Below are 16,115 nucleotides of genomic sequence, written 5' to 3' on the forward strand. Positions count from 1 at the left end.
ATGTCTCTTCTACATCAACATGTGTCCCCTCTTCTTCATCTCTCTTCTACATCAACATGTGTCCCCTCTTCTTCATGTCTCTTCTACATCAACATGTGTCCTCTCTTCTTCATGTCTCTTCTACATCAACATGTGTCCCCTCTTCTTCATCTCTCTTCTACATCAACATGTGTCCCCTCTTCTTCATCTCTCTTCTACATCAACATGTGTCCCCTCTTCTTCATCTCTCTTCTACATCAACATGTGTCCCCTCTTCTTCATGTCTCTTCTACATCAACATGTGTCCCCTCTTCTTCATGTCTCTTCTACATCAACATGTGTCCCCTCTTCTACATGTCTCTTCTACATCAACATGTGTCCCCTCTTCTTCATATCTCTTCTACATCAACATGTGTCCCCTCTTCTCCATGTCTCTTCTACATCAACATGTGTCCCCTCTTCTCCATGTCTCTTCTACATCAACATGTGTCCCCTCTTCTTCATCTCTCTTCTACATCAACATGTGTCCCCTCTCCTTCATGTCTCTTCTACATCAACATGTGTCCCCTCTTCTCCATGTCTCTTCTACATCAACATGTGTCCCCTCTCCTTCATGTCTCTTCTACATCAACATGTGTCCCCTCTCCTTCATGTCTCTTCTACATCAACATGTGTCCCCTCTTCTCCATGTCTCTTCTACATCAACATGTGTCCCCTCTCCTTCATGTCTCTTCTACATCAACATGTGTCCCCTCTTCTTCATGTCTCTTCTACATCAACATGTGTCCCCTCTTCTCCATGTCTCTTCTACATCAACATGTGTCCCCTCTTCTTCATGTCTCTTCTACATCAACATGTGTCCCCTCTTCTCCATGTCTCTTCTACATCAACATGTGTCCCCTCTTCTTCATGTCTCTTCTACATCAACATGTGTCCCCTCTTCTTCATGTCTCTTCTACATCAACATGTGTCCCCTCTTCTTCATGTCTCTTCTACATCAACATGTGTCCCCTCTTCTCCATGTCTCTTCTACATCAACATGTGTCCCCTCTTCTTCATGTCTCTTCTACATCAACATGTGTCCCCTCTTCTCCATGTCTCTTCTACATCAACATGTGTCCCCTCTTCTTCATGTCTCTTCTACATCAACATGTGTCCCCTCTTCTCCATGTCTCTTCTACATCAACATGTGTCCCCTCTTCTTCATGTCTCTTCTACATCAACATGTGTCCCCTCTTCTCCATGTCTCTTCTACATCAACATGTGTCCCCTCTTCTCCATGTCTCTTCTACATCAACATGTGTCCCCTCTTCTTCATGTCTCTTCTACATCAACATGTGTCCCCTCTTCTCCATGTCTCTTCTACATCAACATGTGTCCCCTCTTCTCCATGTCTCTTCTACATCAACATGTGTCCCCTCTTCTCCATGTCTCTTCTACATCAGCATGTGTCCCCTCTTCCTCATGTCTCCTCTACATCAACATGTGTCCCCTCTTCCTCATGTCTCCTCTACATCAACATGTGTCCCCTCTTCTTCATGTCTCTTCTACATCAACATGTGTCCCCTCTTCTCCATGTCTCTTCTACATCAACATGTGTCCCCTCTTCTTCATGTCTCTTCTACATCAACATGTGTCCCCTCTTCTCCATGTCTCTTCTACATCAACATGTGTCCCCTCTTCTTCATGTCTCTTCTACATCAACATGTGTCCCCTCTTCTCCATGTCTCTTCTACATCAACATGTGTCCCCTCTTCTTCATGTCTCTTCTACATCAACATGTGTCCCCTCTTCTCCATGTCTCTTCTACATCAACATGTGTCCCCTCTTCTCCATGTCTCTTCTACATCAACATGTGTCCCCTCTTCTTCATGTCTCTTCTACATCAACATGTGTCCCCTCTTCTCCATGTCTCTTCTACATCAACATGTGTCCCCTCTTCTCCATGTCTCTTCTACATCAACATGTGTCCCCTCTTCTCCATGTCTCTTCTACATCAGCATGTGTCCCCTCTTCCTCATGTCTCCTCTACATCAACATGTGTCCCCTCTTCTTCATGTCTCTTCTACATCAGCATGTGTCCCCTCTTCCTCATGTCTCTTCTACATCAACATGTGTCCCCTCTTCCTCATGTCTCCTCTACATCAACATGTGTCCCCTCTTCTTCATGTCTCTTCTACATCAACATGTGTCCCCTCTTCTTCATGTCTCTTCTATATCAACATGTGTCCCCTCTTCTCCATGTCTCTTCTACATCAACATGTGTCCCCTCTTCTCCATGTCTCTTCTACATCAGCATGTGTCCCCTCTTCCTCATGTCTCCTCTACATCAACATGTGTCCCCTCTTCCTCATGTCTCCTCTACATCAACATGTGTCCCCTCTTCCTCATGTCTCTTCTACATCAACATGTGTCCCCTCTGTGGAAAGAGTCTCTGAAAGTTTCAGGAAAGTTATCATAAAAACCTGTCTGAAAATGAGCTGATCAGATTTTGGCCACTTTATGATGTCATAACGATGTTTTGTCTTGTGTAACCATTAGCCAATCAGCCCCCCCCCCCACCCCCTTATCACCTGAATCACCTTCTAGAGCACCATTGACTTCTTTGTAACCAAATGTCTCTCAGAGGGGCGTGGGGGAGGGGCTCCTTATTTTCATCTAAAGTAACAGACAGAGAATCAGCACTTTGGAAACAGGGCTGAAACAGAGGGAATTATGGGTAATGCTGCAATGATCTGTTTGGGGTTTCAGCCAATCAGAGACAGGCTCTGTATATATCTGAGACCTGTGATATACTGATGAAAACATTATAATAGGGGACCTTTAAGAGCTAACGTAATATTGTTCACCCAAATCTAAATAAGTGTCATATGTCTCATTTATGCACATAAGCTGCACCTGATATTCTTCTCGGTGTAGTATTCTTCATTTTGGAGAAGCTTGTTTCATTAAAACACAAACACACTCATTAAAAGAATCTCCTAAAAATATGAATTGAAGACCTAACGTAGTATTGTTCATTGTTAAACTTCCTGTGTGTTTGGTATACAATGTACTAACATATATGCAGAGTTGGGAGGGTTATAAGTAATGAAAGTCATTTAATCTGATTATTTTCCGTTACTTTCGGATAACCTCATTATCAACGGCAATGCACATTGTTTTGTATCCTGATTACGTAATCTCATTACATGTAATATTGCTTATTTGATATCATATGACCTCTGATTTTAATCACTCACAGCACACACACATGTTTCGAAGTGTTGCTGCCTCTACTTCCTGTGGTGCAGTGTTGACGGTGTGTGTGTGTGTGTGTGTGTGTGTATGTGTGTGTGTGTGTGTGTGTGTCTGTGTGTGTGTGTGTGTGTGTGTGTGTGTATGTATGTGTGTGTGTGTGTGTGTGTGTGTGTGTGTGTGTGTGTGTGTGTGTGTGTGTGTGTGTGTGTGTGTGTGTGTGTGTGTGTGTGTGTGTGTGTGTGTGTGTGTGTGTGTGTGTGTGTGTGTGTGTGTGTGTGTGTGTGTGTGTGTGTGTGTGTGTGTGTGTGGACGCCTGCTTTCCACATGTTTCATACTGGGAACACACGCTGCTGCTGCTGCTCATTCATTCAGAGACAGACACAGATGAAACAAGCCCTACAGTAGTTGCTTTCTTGTTCCTGAGTGAAGTCAGTGAGGCTGCACCGCTGACAGGACTGTTTTCAGAAGCAGATCAATACACAGAGTTATACTGAGCGTTTCAAGCAGCGCGGTCACGTGTATTTGAGTCAAAGTAAACTGGTGTGATCATGGTAATGAAGTATGGGACCCAGTGGGGCTCACTCAATCATTTTTGGGAATACATTTCGCTTCTATTGCACAGAGGAAGACGTTATACAAGGTTCTGATGAGCACAATAACTTACCTTACAATAACAATAGCAGAATTCAAAAGAAAAGACAAGAGTTGGTTCAAAGTTCTAACATTCCTCGGCCATGCAATTGAAAAAAAACTGCATGTTAAAATAGTTAAAATTCATTCACGATTGACAGTTCTGGAAAAATTTGAAAATGCACAAACACAGCTGCTATAGTTCCTACAATTAAACAGTTTTAAATTCAATGTTTCACGTCATAAAGTCATGTGAGTGTAAAGGACTAGTTAGTAGGGATGTCCCGATCACCTTTTTTTGCTCCCGATCTGTCATGTCCAAGAAACTTATTGTGAAAGTTTATTCTTTATGTTAGAGTTGTCATGTCCTTTTGTCTTGTGCTTTATGTCTATACCCTTAATTATTTCTTCCTCTCATTTCAGGCCTCCACGCTCCCCGCCCCTTTTCTGTCTCCTGCGTCCTTGATTATTTTCCCCGCCCTGATTGTTTCCAACTGTGTCCCCTTTACCTGTGTATATATTGTGTTAGCTCCCTCCTGTTAATTGTCAGTTCGTTGTCTCACGAAGACCACGTATCGGCTTACCTCACGGACCTTTTCACGGACCTTTCACGGACCTATGCTATAGATCGCATTATAGTTTTCCTCGAAAGAGTGGTTTTGTTTTCCTTGTTTTATTACTGTGCAAATTCCAGTAAAGTCTTTATTTTGAAACGCTATCTGAGTCTGAGTTTTGAGTCGTGCAATTGAGTTCATGCCTCAGTGTTCTCCCCTTGACAGTACGAACTGACCATCAAAATGAACTCAGCCGACTCAGATCAGATTAAGAACGCTATCCGTTCTCAGGGCCAACGTCTTGGGCAACAAGAGGAGCGTATGGCCACCATGCAGCAGGGAGTGCAGGATCTAACCAGCAGCCAGGGGGAACTACAAACATCGTTGACGACCCAAGTTAATCTACTGGCAGCAGAGGTTCAGCGTGTGCTCACTCACCTGCAGGCTGTTTCTCCTCCTACGACTCCTCCGGTTCCAGCGGTGACCGGATTCGATCCCAACCGGGTTACTGAGCCGCACAGGGCTTCCATGCGTCTGGCTCCACCCGAAAGGTACTCCGGGGACTCAGAAGGCTGCCGGCCCTTCATCGTGCAGTGTGAGTTACACTATCACCACCAACCGGCTGCTTTTCCCACGGACATTTCCAAAGTGGCTTTTATGATCTCTCATCTCTCCGGCCGAGCAGCAGCGTGGGCCACGGCAGAATGGTCCCGAGGCTCGCCTATCTGCGGGTCTCTGGAGAACTTCATAGACACTATGAGGAAGACCTTCGATCAAACCACGCCGGGCAGGGAAGCAGCTCGGGCTCTGATCAAGCTGCGACAACATCAGCGGAGTGTGGCTGACTACGCCATCGAGTTCCGGACTAAGGCAGCCGACAGCGGCTGGAACTCCGCTGCATTGTTTGACGCTTTCGTCAGCGGTCTCTCGGATTCTTTACAAGACCAGCTGGCGCCTCTCGATCTGCCCGCTGATTTGGACTCTGTCATATCCATGGCTTTACGTATAGACAATCGTTTGACGGAGAGGAGAAGGAATAAATCCAAGGATGCGGTTGATCCACCTCTCCAGAGGAGACGCTCGCCGCTGGATATTACTTCTTCTTGGAGGCCCCGTCACCCCTCACCACCTGCGTTCCGGACAACAGCGCCCCCTGGCTCCGTGGAGGAGCCAATGCAGTTGGGCCGCGCCAAGCTGTCGCTGGCAGAACGTCAGCGTCGATTCAAGGAAGGTCTGTGTTTCTACTGCGGGCAGCGCGGACACCCACAAGCGGCTTGTCCGGTAAAAGAGGAGGCTCACCAATGAAGAGGAGTACGTTGGTGAGCCGATCTCTTCCTCTGACTTTCCTCCTCGCACCCTGACCCGGATCCAGGTAAAAATCAGAGACAATGTAGTTACTCATGGTGTTCTCATTGACTCAGGGGCGGACGAAAGTCTTATGGATTGGGGTTTAGTTAAAAAATGGGACATAAAAACTAAACCTCTACCCCAGCCTCTTGAAGCGAGTGCTCTCGATGGGCGGCTGTTGTTTAAAGTGACTCACCAAACGGAGCCTTTAGAAGTAAGATGTAATGATAACCACCATGAGACAATGTCTTTTCACTTATTTAACTCAGCCCAACATCCACTCATTTTGGGGTTTCCCTGGTTGAAACTTCATAACCCTCACATAGATTGGCAATCTGGGAGGGTGGAGGGGTGGGGAAAGAATTGCATTGATCTCTGTTGTAAGCAGGTAGCAGAGATTGACAGGGGATGTAACACTGGGAGTGTTAGGCAGGATACAGTCCCAAAAATATATCTTCCGGATGTACTTTCAGTTCCTTCCTGCTACCACGACCTTAGTGAAGTTTTTAGTAAGTCCAAAGCTCTGGCTCTTCCTCCTCACCGCTCCTATGACTGTGCTATTGACTTGATTGCCGGGTCTCCCATTCCTAAGGGTCGACTTTATGCAATTTCAGGACCTGAGAAAGAGGCCATGAAGGACTATATTGATGCCTCCCTCAAGACAGGGCTTATTCGTCATTCCTCATCCCCAGCAGGGGCAGGGTTTTTTTTCGTGGGCAAAAAGGATGGGTCTCTTAGGCCCTGTATCGACTACTCACCTCTCAATGACATTACGGTTAAAAACCGGTACCCCCTCCCTCTCATCTCGTCCGCTTTCGAGCAGCTTCAGGAAGCCAAGGTTTTCACCAAATTAGACCTGCGGAACGCCTATCATTTGGTCAGGATCAGGGAGGGCGATGAATGGAAGACGGGTTTTAACACCCCTTCAGGACATTATGAATACCTGGTCATGCCGTTTGGATTGTCAAACGCTCCTGCAGTCTTCCAGGCTATGATCAACGACGTGTTGAGGGAGTTTCTGAACCGTTTCGTTTTTGTTTATCTGGACGACATTCTGATCTACTCCCCTGACCTTCACACCCACAAACAACATGTCCGCCTGGTTCTACAGAAACTGCTCCAAAATAAGTTGTTTGTCAAAGCTGAAAAGTGTGAATTTCATGTGGAAACAGTCACTTTTTTGGGCTTCATCATTTCCCCAGGTCAGGTTATGATGGACCCAGAGAAGGTTAGCGCAGTAGCTTGTTGGCCTACCCCTGACTCTCGCAAAAAAGTGCAGCAGTTTTTAGGCTTTGCTAATTTTTACAGACATTTTGTGCGGAGCTTCAGCGCTATTGCAGCCCCTCTTCATGTCCTCACGTCCCCTCAGGTGCCTTTTGTGTGGTCTCCTCAGGCTGAGGAGGCTTTTTCTCGGCTGAAAAAGATGTTCACCACTGCCCCCATACTTACCATGCCGGATCCCACTCGCCAGTTCGTGGTGGAAGTGGATGCCTCCAACGAGGGGGTGGGAGCGGTCCTCTCCCAGCAACAACAGAAGGACAACAAACTTCACCCCTGCGCCTTCCTGTCCAGGAAGCTCTCCCCGGCAGAGAGAAATTATGACGTGGGAAACCGTGAGTTGCTGGCCGTGAAGTTAGCGTTGGAAGAGTGGAGGCATTGGTTGGAGGGAGCCGAGCATCCTTTTGTGGTCTGGACCGATCACAAGAACCTGGAGTACATCAGAAAGGCCAAAAGACTGAACTCCCGCCAGGCTAGGTGGACCTTGTTTTTCAACCGTTTTGACTTTGTTCTTTCCTACAGGCCGGGGTCTCAGAATGTCAAGCCTGACGCTCTGTCCCGTCTGTTTGACCCTGTGCCTGCAGCCAAGGAGCCGGAACCCATCATCCCATTGAACCGGGTGGTAGGAGCGCTGACTTGGCCAGTAGAAAAGGAGGTAATACGTGCCAATGCTGGAGCTCCTGCACCAAGGGGTTGCCCGCCTAACCGGATTTTTGTTCAGGAGGCCGAGCGACCACAGGTGATCCACTGGGCTCACACTTCGCTGCTCACCTGCCACCCCGGAGTCAAGAGAACTATGTTCATTGTTAAACAACGTTTCTGGTGGACATCCATGGAGAAGGAGGTGAAGGAGTATGTGGAGGCGTGCCCTATCTGCGCTCGAAACAAGACCTCTTCCAGGTCGCGAATAGGGTTATTACAACCACTCCCTATTCCCAACAGGCCCTGGTCAGAGATCTCCATGGACTTCGTCACTGGCCTGCCCCTCTCTAGAGGTAAAACCACAGTTCTCACGGTAGTGGACAGATTTTCCAAAATGACACATTTCATTGCTCTGCCAAAGATGCCCTCAGCTAAGGAAACGGCGGAGGTCATGATGCAGAATGTTTTTCGGCTTCATGGTTTCCCTAAGGATATTGTCTCCGACCGGGGCCCCCAGTTTGTGTCACGCTTCTGGAAGGAGTTCTGCAGCCTCATCGGTGCCACGGTCAGTCTCTCGTCTGGATATCATCCGGAGTCTAACGGCCAGACAGAGCGCCTAAATCAAGAACTGGAGACCTGCCTGCGCTGCCTGGTGTCCCAGAATCCATCCTCCTGGAGCGAGCACCTCACCTGGGTTGAGTATGCACACAACATCCTCCCTACTTCTGCCACGGGCCTGTCCCCGTTTCACTGTGTTTATGGCTACCAGCCGCCACTGTTCCCAGCCACGGAGAGGGAGGTCACGGTCCCGTCTGCCCACGCTCTGGTCAGGCGTTGTCGGCGCGTGTGGGCTGCGGCTAGGAAGATACTCTGCAGGAATTCACAACTGGTTAAGAGAGCAGCAGACCGAAAACGCCGACCAGCCCCTGTATACCAGCCAGGCCAAAAAGTCTGGCTCTCTACACGAGACCTTCCCCTCCACGTACTCTCCCGAAAACTGGCTCCCCGGTTTGTGGGTCCTTTTCCCATCACCAAGGTCATAAACCCAGTCTCAGTGAGACTACGGCTTCCCAGGGCCATGAAGGTACATCCCACCTTCCATGTAGGGAAATTAAAACCATTGAAGGAGAGCGCTATGGTTCCCACCGTCAAACCCCCCCCGCCCCCCCGGATGATCGATGGAGGTCCGGTTTACACGGTCAAGTCACTATTGGCTAGTCGGAAAAGGGGTAGAGGGCGACAGTTACTGGTTGACTGGAAGGGTTATGGTCCTGAGGAGCGGCAATGGATTCCTTCCCGCTTCATCGTGGACAAAAGCCTCATTGAGGATTTTGACCGCCTCAACTCAGAGGAGCCTGGGCCGTCAGGAGCCGTCCCTAGAAGGGGGGGTACTGTCATGTCCAAGAAACTTATTGTGAAAGTTTATTCTTTATGTTAGAGTTGTCATGTCCTTTTGTCTTGTGCTTTATGTCTATACCCTTAATTATTTCTTCCTCTCATTTCAGGCCTCCACGCTCCCCGCCCCTTTTCTGTCTCCTGCGTCCTTGATTATTTTCCCCGCCCTGATTGTTTCCAACTGTGTCCCCTTTACCTGTGTATATATTGTGTTAGCTCCCTCCTGTTAATTGTCAGTTCGTTGTCTCACGAAGACCACGTATCGGCTTACCTCACGGACCTTTTCACGGACCTTTCACGGACCTATGCTATAGATCGCATTATAGTTTTCCTCGAAAGAGTGGTTTTGTTTTCCTTGTTTTATTACTGTGCAAATTCCAGTAAAGTCTTTATTTTGAAACGCTATCTGAGTCTGAGTTTTGAGTCGTGCAATTGAGTTCATGCCTCAGTGTTCTCCCCTTGACACGATCTGATTCCGATCATTTGATTTTGACAATCTGCAGATACCGATTTTTCCCGATCCGATCTTTATGCAATGCATTAAGAGAAAAAAAAGAAAAAAAACATTCAAGTTGTCCCTTAAGGTTATTTTTTTATTTAAATTGGATATTCTATCCAACATGGATATAGCTTCTTTCTTTCACAGCAGCATTGGATCAGTTCAGTTGTGCAGCATTGGATCAAAACAAAATAAAGCTTATCAGTACTCGTTAGCTTACTGCTACAATTAGACACTGCGCCCTGCCCACTCAGTTGCCAGATTTGAGAGAAATAAGCAACCAGGTCTATGAAAACAAGCCCCAAAGAAGCAACACATACATGATGTTGTGTCATTTGAAACCAAAACTAAGGCCTCAGGATGACTTTAAGACTTGAACATGGTCATTTTTGTTTTGTAACATTGAATACAAAATTTTAAAAAAGTATTTAAAAAAAAAAAAAAATTAAATCCCGATCCCCGATTTTTTTCTCCCGATTCCGATCTTTTGAAAATCACGTGATCGGCTCCGATCCCCGATCACGTGATCGGATCGGGACATTTCTACTAGTTAGGTGTTATTTACTTTCTAATGAATGGTATAAGTGTCTTTCTCAAGCCCTTCAGCACAAAACCACTTCTTTATTGTGTCATAATTCAAATCCAACGAGTCGTCATATGGCTATTCTTTAACTGTAGTCACACAAGGATGTTGATGTCTAATCTGTTGCATAAGGTAAGTATGAGTACAGCAGATCAAAAGTTCAGGTGAAACCGCTCTCCTTTCTGCAGCTTTTCCTTCTCTCAATGTGCTCTGTCTGGATTACTCTCATGTTTTACAGAAGCAAAGACGACACCCGCCTGAACTCCAATCCTTTTCTCTATGGTTTAAAATCGATCTGAGCGTGGCCTCGGCTGCACGGATAACAGTACCTAAATGATAGATCTTTCAATAGGGTCCCCGTCTGTAAAACCCATTTCTCTGCTGTCTCCCCGCGAGAACTAAGTGCCTCTGGGATGTTAACTCTTATCTACGGTGTATCAAGCTGTATTCGTGACTGCCCACATAGAGCTACAGCCCGAGGTTATATTCTCTATGACTGTACTGTTGCTCAGATCTGCCTTTTCGCCTCTCTACCTGTCAAACACTGCAAGCTCCTCCACTAAAAGCCAACACAAACGCCTCGTTGGTGCCGAGAGGCAGAGAGGCAGAGACAGCTGTAGTGGAAATAACTGGACTTAAACTCCCACTGTACATTTTACATGTATGTTCAATTTAATATTGAATAATCAATTTCTTGCCCAATAATATCCTGCATTATATTTGTTACTGGAAAGTTGCACATGTATATTTTCCACATCCACGTATATATATATATTTTTTTATTTCTATTTCAGAAATATTTTTGGACTGTTTATTTCTTGTGTCTTAATTTCTCTTATGTACATTGCCTTGTTTTTTATGCTGCTGCAACACAAACATTTCCCAAATTGAGATCAAAGTACTTATCCATCTATCTATCTATCTATCTCTCTATCTATTATACACACACACACACGCACACATATGCCAGACTGTTTATAGTAACCAGATTAATTACTTCACTTCCTAATTAGCCCACTAAGCAGGAGAGGAAATGGTTTCTGACTGGCCTTCTGTTTCCTCTCTATCTCGTACAACAAAGTGTGAGTGTGTGTCCGCCTCGTTTGATCTGAAGTCAGCTCGGCTCTCTGACAGCTGCCAAATCAATGGCCGTCACATGTTGCCTTCACTTCCTGTTCGTGTGAAGCTGTACAGAGCCAGGTCTGGAGGAGGAAGTGTGTGTGTTGACCCGTGTAAAGGGTGACCAGATCCAAACATACCTAATTGGGTTTAGTTTGGGACAAAGTGGGATATTTTAAGAATGCTAGGAGGTAGTCCTTAGATTTATATTCTGCCCCTTAGCGAGTAAACTCTATGCTTTGCCCTCTGGTTGATTCAGGAGCACACAATAGGATATGCAATTTACAGGATGAGCCTATTTTCTTATTCCTCTTATCATTTTTGCTTGAATATATAGGAGAAAATTGTACGATACCCTAGTTACAATTAGGGAAAACCAATTCTCTTTGTCGCCTTGATCTTAGTTTTTAAACACTGAGTTCCTGTTAAGCCCCAAGGTCCCCGCCGGCGGGGACCCTGTTTTTTTTTTCAGGACACTGTGTCTCAGGGGATCTTAATATTTAAGAACCTATTAATGTGTTATACCAGATTAACGGAAATAATCTCAGCTAACTGACGATACAAACCATTTTTACCAAAACAAAACACAAGTCTCATAAGAAGCATCTAAATGACCCCTTAGCGAAAAATGCTAACGGACATTGGCACAGAACTCATGATAAAAGTAGCCTTATTACTTATCGTAGCTGCACATACAAGATCTCCGATTAAAACTGAGGTTCCACAGATTATTTAGGTATATAGTATCATCCCTGAGTGATCCGAACTCGCGACAGGGGAAGCAAAGACAGACATCACAACACGTACCTTTACGTAGCTTCTAGGGAGATCGTCTCGCCGTAGCTGTTAATCTGATCAAAAGACGTGTTCAATGGCATTAAAACGAGAAAAAACGCGGCTGAATCGGTTAATCCATAGGTTGATAAAGTTCCTGGGCAATAATTGGAATTATTTATAATCCATAATTCCATTTTTATGTAAAAATCGCAGAGCAAAAGTTAGCTGCTAATGGTAGCCACCAGAGTGGCTGCTGCTTCCGGTCTTGGCTATGCGGCAGTATAATACACACAGATGACCAAATAAGGACTATGTGGGAGTTCCCCTCGATGCCATTGGCTCTGACGGTTAGAAAGAGACGTCACATGTCAAAATCCAGCAGGGGGAGCCAGAGATATGAAAAATCCACCCAAATGGCCCCAGAAGAGGTTTTTTTTTTGCTAAATCTGTCTAAAATGTCAAATATCACTTGTTTTGCATCAATCTTGATACAGGGTACTTATTATATGTTGTACTTTGGATTCCTAAAGCTTTTAGTCTCCTAACCCATCATCCAAGGTTAGTTTTCACTATAAGTACAAAATATATTTTGGACGGACACTATAATTTACAGTTTTTTACCATGTTCAATCTGAATTTTCTTTAAAATAAAAAACATCTATATTGAATCTGACTTTTCTACATCCAACTGACAGGTTTATCATTACTTTGAGAAACAAGATTATTAATTTAACCCTTAGATATGGTCATTTGTTCTGGGAATGTCATTTTCGAGCCTGAAACCTGAAAAACAGGCTCGGGGTTTAAAAGGTTAAAGCTATTCTGTCTCTTTTTGACTGTTTGAATGCACGCTAAATCAATATCCATATCACGTCCTACATTTCAATGATTGGATCAGGTGACGATAGTACAATATAACCTGTTGAATATTTTCACCTTCAACTCGCTTCAACCTTACGCTTATAGTATCAGCAATAACATAAATACTATAACCAAGGCATCATTACACATATAATATGAATACTCAGCATTCACTGAGTAAGAGGGATGAGTATTAGGTGAGTGACGGAAAATAATCAGTCCCTTCACGGTCAAAGGGAATCCATTTGAGAAAAATAGATGTCTTTTCCAAATCAAGTCAAAAAAGGGGAAAGTTCAAGTCTGTATTTGGGGTTGTGCACGTGGTGCTTGTTGTTGAGTGTAAGAGCGGTGCATCCTGGTACTTTTTGTGATGTTTATCCTACCTTTCACAGATCTTCAATCCTGGGTTGTAAGGTCTCATCTGGTCGCCGTCATCTTCAAATCAACTCGAAGAAAACCTGACCTGCAGTTATTGACATGGCCAGAATTATTGATTAGAAACTGTCTTTCTGATCCTGCATGAATGGTTCCTTTAACTTGAACAAAACATGTACCAATAAGATAAGATAAGAGGTACTTAATTGATCCCAAATTGTAAAAAATAAATAAAGTAAAAAATATACACTAATAATGTGAAAATCTGCAATAAACACATTTTAAATATCCTTTAAAGTAAAATGAATAACCGGCTCAACAAACTCAACACTATACAATGTAACTTGACACAATTTTGTTAAGTCTTGTTCTTATTTTAAACCAGATTCACTATACAGATGAAATAAAATACCTTTTAAAGTAACTTAAAACAGCCATAGAAAACATTGAGCAATTAAAAACTATATGTACTGTGTTTATATTCTTTCATGTTAAGTTGTCAACAGAGACTGTTTATACAAAGCTTTACCTTACCTCTGTTTAATGCTGATGTTTTTAGCCGGTTAGCTTAGCCTAGCACGTCATGACGTAGCATTTATTAAATTATTATCTAATATTTAATTATTTAGACTCATGATTCAGCAGTTCTTCTGTCAGTTGTCAGCTTTCAGTGAGCAGGGCTTCTCACAAACACATCTACAACCTTACAACGAAGTAAAAAAGTGTTACCGTTTTGATTTGACGACATAGTGTTTTTGGTTTTTATCTGACATATTGTTAGCATTCTCTGCAGTGGCACCTCGCGTCTGTCAAGCGTGTGCAGTCTAGGCTGCATTCTGATTGGCTAAGGCACTCCCCGTGATGAAAACTCTGTGTAATGATTGGCTAAAACACTTCTATGTTGAAAACCTTTTTATTTTTTTATGTTGTATTCAAGAACATATATATATGCCATCATATATCGGGGGTAGACAAAAAAGACATACATTCAATTACCATGAGTTTAGATTGTCTTTTTATTCATAATGTTTTTAATAGTGCTACTATATTGTTTTAGTTATGGATGGAACACTCTGAGTTAGCTGGGTGCTATGTGCAAAACTACAGATTTATTTGCATATAAAGACTAATACAAATAAAACTACTTGTATTTGGGGCAAGTAAACGTCTGCTTTTGTAATTTACTTTACTATGTTTAAAAACCCTGCAGATTATTGATTTTCAAAGGTATCAAATGACTTTGTGCACACTGATTATGTTGTAGCATACCCTTGTTTTGGACCCTGCCGTTTTCAGTCTCCCTATTTATATTCCCCAGTAATAAAATGCCACGCTGATGTTTCATAAAGTGTAATGTTGTTTATAAAGATCAACCAGATATAACTGACATTGCATCATCTTGACAAGGCCTCACCGCCCAAAGCTAAGAATAAGCCTGAGTCATTTAGCAGCTCTGTTTCTGTCGGACTCCCAGTTTTTTTGTGCTTTATTCCCTGTGGGTTTTCTCCCAGCCGCCCCCTGTGTTGTCTGCTTGACAGTCGTCTGTCAAGGAGCCCCCTTATCTTCGTTAGTTGCCATAGAAACTATCAGCAGCCATGGAAAAGTACAAGTGGGTGAAAAACGTCTGGGAAAAAAGGGACATTTATGGTGTTAGCGATGGTAGGCCACGCCACGCTGACAGACAGCTATAGCAACAAAAAACAGCAGAAAAAAATAAATAATAAATATTTACAATAAAAAATAATTAAAGCAGAAGAGAATAGAAATATTTCTAATAACATAAGAAGCTGAAAATTAAATAAAAATAGAATAAATATTTGCATCCATCCATCCATCCAACTTCTCCCGCTTATCCGTGGTCGGGTCGCGGAGTTAGCGGTTCCAGCAGAGAGCCCCAAACTTTCTTTTCCCTGGCCTCATCAACCAGCTCTGACTGACTAAATATTTGCAATAAAAGATAATTAAAACAGAAAGTAACAGCCATATTTCTACAAACATAAGATGTTGAAAATGCAATAAAAATCGAATAAATATTTGCAACAAAGGATAATTAAAACAGAAAAGAATAGTCATATTTCTACAGACATAATAAATTGAAAATTAAATAAAAAATTTAATAAATATTTGGAATAAAAATATAAAATAAAATAGAATAAAAGTAAGAATTTTGGGATGCAACATTGTTCTCAAAGGTATTTAAAGTCAAACTGTAACTAGATCCTGTGTTGGTGATACATCTGAACACTGTAAAATACTGCACAATAAACAACATTTTATGGGAAATGGCAGCCCTTTATATCATATTTTAATTCATTGAAAGTCCTACCCCCTGACTAAGTCTATATGTCCCCCCTCTAGTTATTATTTTGTGTTTCATCTTTATTTTGTATTTATTTTTGGTTAATTAAATATATATATATATATTTATTTATTTATTTTTGCTCTTTATCATGTGAAATGTATCAGGATGTGTAAGCGATACAATGCTGTGACCAATTTTCGGTATGCACAAGAGGTTTTTTCTTGTTTTTCCATATGTTTACAGCTTTTGTTAAATAAAGCTTACTTTTTGTTATACTTTGTACCCCTTCTCCTCCTTCTGCATGTGGGTCCTCCTGATAAGCCCCAATCCTGACACTTATATATTGTGATGCTCAGATTAGGTTACTGATTACATTTTTTTACATGTAACAAGTAATTGTAACGGATTACATTTTTAAAGCAACCCTCCCCGTACCGATGTTACACGACAAATACAGCAGGTCTAGTCATTTGAATGGAAACTAAAGAGTTAAATGTTAGCAGGAAGTGTAAACTCCCAGAGCAGGAGGGGGAA

The 16,115-nt window shown here is 43.2% G+C and overlaps 1 long non-coding RNA gene across 1 annotated transcript in view; it reads right to left on the reverse strand.

Annotated features, from left to right (window-relative positions):
• The window catches only part of LOC307021904, a 125,036-nt gene extending 110,964 nt beyond the window's left edge, over window positions 1–14,072 (reverse strand). The window contains exons 1-2 of the long non-coding RNA XR_013803267.1: window positions 13,814–14,072; window positions 13,288–13,367 (exon numbers count right to left, since the gene is read on the reverse strand). This is a non-coding gene — a long non-coding RNA (uncharacterized lncRNA). The remainder of the gene's footprint in view (window positions 1–13,287; window positions 13,368–13,813) is intronic.
• Between the last annotated feature and the right edge of the window lie 2,043 nt (window positions 14,073–16,115).

The sequence above is a fragment of the Notothenia rossii genome (assembly GCF_949606895.1).
Source record: "Notothenia rossii genome assembly, chromosome: 10".
NCBI classification, from domain to species: Eukaryota; Metazoa; Chordata; class Actinopteri; order Perciformes; family Nototheniidae; genus Notothenia; species Notothenia rossii.